The sequence below is a fragment of the Anser cygnoides genome, chromosome 7 (genome assembly GCF_040182565.1).
Source record: "Anser cygnoides isolate HZ-2024a breed goose chromosome 7, Taihu_goose_T2T_genome, whole genome shotgun sequence".
Lineage (NCBI taxonomy): Eukaryota > Metazoa > Chordata > Aves > Anseriformes > Anatidae > Anser > Anser cygnoides.
This window is the reverse complement of record NC_089879.1, coordinates 9705309-9714925: the sequence shown is the minus strand read 5'-3', so window position 1 is coordinate 9714925 and position 9617 is coordinate 9705309. Positions and strand designations below refer to the sequence as shown.

The window sequence follows — 9617 nt, the reverse complement described above, 5'->3', positions numbered from 1 at the left end:
AAGAAGCCAAGATAAAAGAGGTGAGACTGTCAGCCAACAAAACTAGGGAAAGTTAAACTTCACTTATCTGATGAAAAGCAAGCACAATAAATCTTTCAGAAAGAAAAACAAAACAATGGTGCTCTGTGTTGTTAAGCATTTTACAGATACTTTTAGATACTTTTAAGAGTTCTGGTCAAAGTTACGCTAGAATATCACATACTCTCTTGAACTAACATTGATGTCAGTTCCAATGACTGTATCCCAAATGTGACAATCTTGGCCTTGTTTTTACAACCACAGTTCTATCAGAATAGCTTCTTTATTTAAAAAAAAAAAAGAAAAGAAAAAAGAAAAAAGAAAAAGATATGTCTATCCTTTATGGTCTGTACGGTCAAGATTTCAACTAGGCAATGCAAACAGGAGTATACTACAAACTGGCTTAATACACCAGACAATAAATTTAGGGCAAAGAAACAAAGATGCTGTTTCTGTTCTCAGCTGACATTTCTCTCCTCATACAAAGTAACTGCATCAAAAGCAGCGTTCAGCTCTTAGGGATCTAAAACTTCGGTGCCTAGTCTCTGCGAGTCCTTCAGGCGCTCTCCACAGTCAATGGAACAAGACCAGTGCCACAGCAAGGTGAGTCATCTCACAATGGACATATTTTAGCTGGCTGGGATGAGTCACTGTCTGGAGATGTTTGGGCCTCTTTATTTGCTGGCTCAGATGGCCAGCTGGAAGCCAGGTAAATATTCTCTGACATGTTACTGCTACAGAATTAGACTTTGTCACTGCCTTATCCTGCAATTCGCACGTTATAAACCTATATATAAGTTATTCGCACGTTATACTCTGCCTGCTCGTCAGTGTCCCACCAACGCCAGGGAGGTGAACTTAAAGACAAGAGGACCTGCTTAGTCACGGGCAAGAGAATTGCATGAAAAGGAAGGGCAGCTACTGATAATAAAGGGCAATATGAGGTGATAATGTTTTATAATGTTGTTTGGTTGGAGATGGAGCAAGATGCATTTGAAATAGGAGTGTGGTGCCATTTTTTTCCCAGGGAGGGTAACGAACAACCACTGGTACAAAACTTGCCTACAGTGAAAGGGGATTCTGACTTGAAGTCTTTAAAATGAGGCCAGATGTCTTTCTAAATGAAGTATTGTAGCTCAGCTAGAAATGACAAGCTAGAGGCAGGAACCACTTGTTGAAATTCAATGACCTCTGTAATACAGGACCTCAGAGCTGAAGATCACCATGGTCTTGTAAAAATCCTACTTTTATTTATTTGTATTAAAGTAGTGCTTAGATCCAAATAACATCTGCTCGCAGAAAAAAAAAAAAAAAACTACATTTTAGAATTCTTTGTGTTAAAACTGGTGTTGCTATTTTCTGCTAAATATTGTACATATACTTAGTAAAAATAGACAGTCCCTGCCAAAAGAGCTTATTACCTTCATTTTCAAATATAAACATCTAGCTTTGTGCACAGAAAAACCTGGTGGATTTTGTTAACAGATTCATGCACACAGGACCTAATTGGTGCAACAAGATTTCGGGGCATGTCATGTAGCTGAGGCTAAGAAGACAGGTTTCTATGGAAGCTCCCTGGATGTTCTGAGTTGGCTATTGATGGTCATTGACAACAGCACTTATTTGTCCAGACAGGAGCATCTCACAGTTTGATTCTGTGGGCTTTCGGTTATCCTCCCAAAGGGAGCTGTGAGAGTTCATCACTTTTCAGGTCTGAAACCAGGAGGAAGGAAGGAATTCCATATTCTTTCAGGACTGTACACCATTGCCTTACAAACTTTCCTGTAATTGTCCAGTACTGCAGCAGTCAACGTTCAGCCATAAATCATGTTGCTCCTGTAGTGCCACAGAAAAGTATGCAAAATGGGCTGCATGTAGTATTTTAGGTGTGCTCTCAGCTCCTGCCTGGGCACAGGCAAACAAAGAGAATGAGCTGCAGGGCATGTGTATGTTGCTAACAATCTGCACATTTCTCCTGGGCCCTTCTGGGCATGGGCGCCTTGTGTCCAGGCCACCAAAGGTACCTAGAGACTGGTGTTACTATATGGTCTTTGCTCTCTTCTGCCTCACTCTAGCAAAATTACTGTCTGGCTGTTCTGCCTCAGTTCCCTGCTCCTTAAGAAGGAGGCTAAGCTAAGAAGGTTGGCAAAGCGAAGAGGGAGAAGATGGTGCCTCAGGCAGGGAGTGGAAATGCCAACTCTACCACAATGCCTTGAATGCCAGAGTTTGTCTTCCCACAGATGCAGGAGATGTCCTAAGGGTGTTGTAGCCTGAAGAGTTACAGTGGTTCTCCGTACCACCACCACGAGTTGTTGTAAAACGGGTGAACAGAGTGGGTGTGTATAGGCCTGTGCCTCAGGTAACATAGCAGATAAAATTAACTGTGTTTTTGCCTGCTAATGCTGGAGCCACCCTTCTTCTTCACCCCCTTCTAATTGGAGGAAAAAAAAAAAAAAAGTATCCAATGAATTTTTACATCTACCAAATGAAATCCAAACATGGTGCATTTTCTGTGAAACGTGCTGACAACAATCTTTGATTTGTCCTTTGGTTTGAAATTCCAACCTCCTTTCAGGGCAGGACAAAACGAAGCTCTGTATGATTAGGGTCACGGAAAGGAGCTAACAGGTCCTGAAGACCAAAATGGTAGAGGAGGAGAGCAACTCCTTGGCTTTACTTTTGCAGAAGCAGAAAGAGAAGGCAAATCAAGAAAGACTGAAGAGCAGAGTGCAAGGAGAAATGCCCCGAGATCTATGGCTTCTTCCCAGTCTAGTAGGTGAAGGATGTTTGGAATTACTGTTGTTACTTTATTCCTCCTACACATGCCTCCCAAAGTGCCTGCAGGTCCACCTCTTTCTGCTTCATGTCTGTAAGGATCTAGTCAAGGACAGGGAGCCCGGACGACATCTCCACTGGCGCTAATTGCGATACTTCAGGCTGCAATAATTTTCCCAGAAAGTACCCATGTGCCTGCCAAATGTGCCTCTCTAGAGGCACTATCTAGAGACACCAGCAGCAGACAGAGCCTCTGATGCAACAAATCTTGGAAGCACCCCTGAGATTTAGGGAGAGCACTTGATGTTCCTGCTATCCTGATTGTTTTGGATAGCTCATTGTCACCTAATTGTACTGTAGGAAGGTCTGTCCATTCCCTCCTGTCTGCTTATTTATGCCCTCAGGCTACGTAAAGACTGCATGTGCCTGAAACAACAGCCAACCACAAAGTCTCCAGTGCCACTCTTTTGGTATGCACTAGCTCAGATTCCTTGTTGCAAGAAAAAAAAAACTCCTCTGTTGATAAATGGCAGCATATTTTACAGAGAGAGAGAAAGAGAGGCAGACTGCTCTGCTCCTTCAGCAGGACCCTGTCTGTCTCACTCCTGGGCTGACTTGAAGCTGCTTGATGCAGCTGGGAGGCCTTTGCCAAATGACACGGAGAAAAAGGAAGACATAAGCTTCAGCAGCTGGTGGAAGAAAAGGAAAGGCCAAAACAACCTTTAAAGAAGAATTATTAATCAGAAAATGATTCACTAGGAAATAGTATTTACTAGGATACAGTAAATGCATCTATTAGAAATGGCTTGGTCAAGCTGCTAAGATAATTTTAAGGAAATGTTAAGAAGGATTTCCCTGAGAACCCTTTTTACTTATTTGTACTCTAATAGATCAATTATTAGTTAATATGATTAATATGATTAGAAACTTTATGTGGTGGGAGCTTTTCTGCACATGTAGTGGCATAATGCTGGCTCTGTGCAAAATGTTGTTTAACAACTGCTTTCCTGGGGAAAATAAACTGTGCATTCCGGTATTTCTGTATAGGATGAAAATCTGCATTCGTGCCTCCTGTCACTCCCAGGAGGAGTGAACTTCTCGTGGAAGTGCGGCTGCTAGCCCGCAGACCTGGCTGAGGCCTGGGCTGGGCGCTTGACTCTGGCCTCACAGGAAACACAGCAGCCTTTCACTTCCTGTCCTAAATTAAAACTTCCTGTCTTAGGGAAAATGGCATTCGCTTGGTCAGCCTCCATTCACCCTTACCAAGTGCATTATGACGGTGGTCATAGGCTGCGCTGAAGTATTTGGGATAGAAACACATGGGACACGAAACAGTGGCTGCACTGAGGAACATGGATCCTATCAGGACTGACGGGGAGAAGAACGGAGGCACAGGGCAATGCACGGCCTTGCTTGTGGGACAGCTCGGCTGGGACCTGGCTGGGACTGCAGCTCTGTGGTGGACAGACTTAGGCTCTTCAGGAGAGACAGGAAAGGAAGGAAAGCAAGGGGTTGCCTTCTCCATGAAGGAGTGGTACAAATATATGGGAACAAGGAGACAGGCTGCTTGGGAGCGCATGGGTCAAGGGCAGAGGAGACACCGGTAAGGGTAACGCTGTGGTGGGTTTGATACAGACCATATCCAATCAGCACCAGGAAGTCAATTAATTCTTTAAGCAATTAGAATTATCCAGATGACAGCCCATGATGCCATGTGGAGACTTTAACCGTCCTGGATTCGCCTGGAAGGACAAGACAGTGGGCCGCAACAGGCCCAGAAGATCTCTGGAGGGTGTTGAGGGAAACGTCTTTAACACAAATAGCGTGTGGACAAGGGGAGTGGGTTGGGGTGTCGAAGTCCACTCAACCTTCTACTCACAAGCAAAGGAGAATTGGACAGGAGTGCGAGAATCAGCAGCGATGTTGGCAGTAATAACTACAAAGTAGCGGAAACTGTGGTCCTGGCTGGAGTGAAGACAAGTAGTGGAGCACAAAGCTCGGCCTTCAGGAGATGGGTGCTTTGGCACCCAAATTAAGACATTACAGTCTGAATGGGTGGACAACTCGACACATAAATGACTGTTTGGAGGACCAGGCTCAATGGATAGTGGCTAACAGGTGGAACCCCTGGGTATCAGTGGCTGTTGGAGCACTGCAGGGGCCTGTCCTGGGGCCTGTCCTCTTTGACATTTGTATCAGTAACCTGGAGGAGGTCTCATCACGTTTGCAGATGACACCAAATTGGGGGGATCAGCTGACATGCTCTAGGGCAGGGCTGCCATCCAGAGGGACCGAGACAGGCTGGAGGAACGGGTCAACAGTAACCTTATGAAATTCAACAAGAACAAATGCAAAGTCATAACTCCTACTTGTCTCATCTCTGTCTTTGGAGGTTTTTGAAACCTAAAACCCTAAACAAGCAGGTCTGAATTCGGTGCTGACCCTTCTTTGAGCAGGAGGCCAGACTAGAGACAGCATCACATCCCTTCCAACACAAGTGGTTCTGTGCTTTTATGATAGGAACAGACAATCCCATGTTGTTAAACTTGGTTGTTTTAAGAAGTTACTACCCCTGGTGCTGACTATTACCATCCATCAGCCAGAACCCTTACAGCTGGAATGCAGCTGGCGCATGTTCATGTTCCTAGACCATTGCAAAACTAATCCCTTTTACCTCATATTGCAACAGACTACAAATGCATACACAGCTAATTACTGTGTGTCAGTTGAAAGGGCAGTCACTTCTGGCCGAGGGCATGCTCGTGGCTTAAATCTTACTGGGTTCATTGCTTACCACCATCTGCTCTCAGACACAGCTCACCTACAAGACCACCCTCATGGAAGCTGCATTAGCGCAAGCACAAATTCTCATCATTTTATCATCTGTATCGTTGTACCTTCTGCAGACTATGTTTAGGGACCAACACCCCAGCACAATCACAGAGCAAAAAGATCGTTGCTCCAGAACACTGACTGCACAAGTAGGTGCCAAAGGCAACAGGAGGAAAAGTACAGGGTACAAGCCAATGGTCTGCAATCCCAGCCAGTGATCTTCGTGCTCCAGCTCCTTAAATGCCATCATTTCTTAGATAGTAGAACTGCACTGCATCTGGCTGGTGGTTGGTGTTTGTCTGTGAGCTTATGCATATACACAAATACACTCTAGCCCTTCCTGTGAAAGAGTATTTTGTAAATGTAATGGACTACTGTTTTGGTTGGCTTGAAAAACAGAGACATATAAATACAAATCTAAGCGTGATTAGTTTAAAAGTGTCTATTTATAAATGAACACGGCTAAACTTGCTGTTTTTGTTTATTTGTTTCTGTTTGGAATATTAGATCCAGTCTGAGGCAATGACCAACCGTATATGTGCACATATATCCATGTTGCACAAATAAATCAAACTAAGGCAGCCTACTTCTTGTAGACTGGCATTAGGGTAAGTATATCTTAAGAAAGTTCTTATTCAGACTTGGCTTCAGGCAATAAAACGTCATAGATGTATAACTCTAGTGAGTGAAATTTCTAGGGAGCAAATTAGGCTAAAAACATCTTCTAGAGACAGCTAGAAAGGAATCAGACACCACCCGAAAATAAGGCAAGTTATGCAGTAAATGTTTCATTTATTGGATTTCTTCCATTACAATTAGGGTTAAAAGACATGTTGTCAATAAAAATGGTATATTTATGGAGGGCTCTGTATTTTTGAAGCCTATTTCTTGTCATTCACTCCTATGGTGCTTGATATCACCTCATGATAAAGTGTGAATAATCCCTGCATGAATGCATATTTCTACCCATTAACCATTTTATTATTAGGCAGAATTATCCATAACAAAAGCAAGAGGTACAGCTGTGTTTTAGGTGCTAAAAGGGAAGTATGTTCCTACTGAGCCATAGCCATGACTTGGGGAACAGAGCATGGATTTAAAGACATTAGTATGTGTTATGAGGTTGAAAACAAACAATGCACAGGGGTTTTCAGCATTTTCCAATGTTTCTCCCTTAAGTGTGGCTAGAAAGCCCACACCTATTGCTCAAATAATGCACCATGACCTGGTCAGTACGTGCAAAATCTAAAGCCACAAAGAAATCTAGCAGTAGTACCACAATGTGGTTGTTTGTCGACATTTTCCCTTTTTATAGCTTTCTTGAATTTTCACGTGTGCATGTTTTGGTCAAAGCAAATGACCACAGAAAGGAGCCATGGTTTCTGTGTTTTCATGCCATCATCTTGCCTGCCTAGAAAAAATTCCCCTCACTGCTAACTCTGGAAGAGCCAGCACTGGTAAAGCACTGGGCAGATGTGTTTGCTTTGCGCTGTTGGAACCTTTTCAATATTGAAATCTTTTTTGACATTCAGAGCAGATTTAATGATCCAAGATTATTTGTAAACATACGGACTCCTTTGAGCTGTAGACTCAAATCCCAGCCTGGTCAACCAAAGTCCTTTTATCTTTCCAAAATAAATAACTTGAATTTTACACATTGCAACCTACATTGAGACCTTTTGGAGAAGACCACGAAAATGGATGATTCACCCCTGAGATGTAAACATTAGCCAGGAGATCCAGCTGGCAGGCAGCAGACCTTGTTTCTCCAATATAGACTTGGGCCTCTGGTGAGATATTAAAGATTCCAAAGCATTTTTCATAAAACAATACATTTCCTTGGCTGCCCCTGGTCAACCTCTTCCCTCTCCGGTTCAGTGCAATGTGAACTGGCAAGCAAACTTCACGTGCTTCTTCGCTCTTGCTGTTCACGAGACTCTGCAGTGTTCTCAGGACCAAAATGTCGTGCCCAAGTGTAGGATGGTGACAACACTGTCAGTAAGTAACCAAAACCCATTGCTCAGCATGCGGTATATTGTACCAAGCTGGGAGAATTACAAAAGCCTGGAGAGAGGCACTTCTACTTCTTCTTCTGTGCTATAGGTCAGCTTGGACAAGAAAGCCAAAGTGTCTTGAAGATGGAGCTTAGAGCACCTGGCTTTGTCTCACCAGCTATTGATCAAAATCGGGTATCTACACAGTAGATCACGTTTCTTGCAGTGAATTAGCTTGACATCTTTTTTTCTGAATATTGTGTTTCTTTCATTGTTAAAGGCTATAGTTTTATTTATTTATTTTTGAATCTAAGGTACTACCTGAGAACCCTTCACTCAACGGGTGCTGTTGACCTCTTGAGAGCTCTCACTTTCCCCCTGCATGAAACAGAAACTGTTACATAAATAAAAACGGTACAAATAAGATGCATAAGCTATCAGAAATGACTTGTATTACCTTAAATCATGTTGTTTTAGTAATCATTGATAATACTTGGACTTTGAAACCAAGCTGTAGTTTGAAAACAATAACCTAAATGTTTGCAATATGGAGAACATGATGTTGCCACGAAAGCTGCAAAGCAGTTTCCTAGACCTTCCTGGGGCTCCTCGGAGTCCATTGCTGTGACAAAATCCCCAGCTGTGTGAGCACAGGGGGTAATGCCACAGCTGGGCACAGCTCTGGGCCTGCCAGTCGGAGGCCACCAGAGCCAACTTCTATCAACATTTACTCAAGTGAGGAGGATTATTGTGTGAGTAGTGCAGTGGTATCAACACCCTCAGAAATAGCCTGTCGGTAATGCTACATCCAGGTGTAAGGCTCTGCAGAATCAGGCCCTACTTCTGCAAGCAGCTTTGGGCAAGGACTGGGCCTGTCTTGAACACCAACTTTTGATGATGCTCAGTAAGTAGTTAGCAGCCACGCTGGGACTGAAGCAAAAGTGTGCTTGTTTAAAAAAAAAAAAATGGAAAAAGAAAACCACAGCAGATTGTAAAAAGATCTTTGAGAAACAAAACAAAACTGTGCAACTGTTTTTGTTCATTTGGATCAAATTATAACACGTGGCCCTGCAAAGTAAATAGGAGTCTGCCACATTTGTATTTCCAATCTCATATTGTTCTGGGATATAAAGGCATTTTAAAAATGAAAAGGAAAACAAAAATGGAGAATATTTGTTAAGGTGTCATTCTGCAAGCCACTAGTTAGGAGAGGCAGTGATCTGGGGCAATGGGAAGTGCGCATGCCCACAGACAGTTATTTAGCAAAATCTCTGAAAGTAAAAAGCAAGTTAGTCAAAGGACTGGTGGAAAAAGAAACTGTTCGATCCATTTGTATGCTGACTTAACAGTAAAGTATTTCATTCTTCATGTTTTTACTTGGTGTCTTGAAATAATCCCTTTTCTGTCTCCATATTCCCACTTAGACATTGTTCACAGACTTATTTATTTATGAAGTCTGAAGGTTAGTCCCTACCTGCTGAGACTAATTAGCCCCGTTCTTTGTGTCCTATGCAATCCTGTCTGATTAAATGTACACATTTGTTTTACTTCTTTTCATGCTTCCTTTCACTCTACTTCTGCTTTACTGATTAATATTAGAGTCGTAAGTTGCAGTGATTTTTTAATTTCTATTTTGTCTGCATCTTTCCCTTTAGTATGCAAATTTCCATGTGAACTTTTTAATGCCTGAGAATCCGCGTTACCCTGTCGATCTCCGTACTATTATTTTTATTATTCTTTTTAGAGAAGACAGTTTAGCCGAAACCCCCCAAACTCTCTAAATATTCCATGACAAATTGGCTTTGTTTTGGAAACCCTGCGTGCTCAGCGGCCCTCGGTACGAGCAGCAGGTTAGATTTGCCGAGGAATGTTTGGATTCTTTAGCACAGCCCGTCCCTCGCTCTCCGGCACCGGCTCCACGAGGCGATTCCCCAATTCCCACCGAAATTACGGTCCTGCTCCCCCCGCTCCGTCCCTCGCCCGCCTCCAACTCGCCAA

At 43.1% G+C, this 9617-nt stretch overlaps 1 long non-coding RNA gene across 1 annotated transcript; it reads left to right on the top strand.

Moving 5' to 3' along the window:
* Positions 1-306: 306 nt before the first annotated feature.
* LOC136791249 (uncharacterized) lies at positions 307-9595 on the top strand. Its single transcript, XR_010832857.1, has 3 exons — positions 307-7623; positions 7729-7814; positions 7934-9595. It is a non-coding gene; the product is annotated as an uncharacterized lncRNA (long non-coding RNA).
* The last annotated feature ends 22 nt before the right edge of the window (positions 9596-9617 follow it).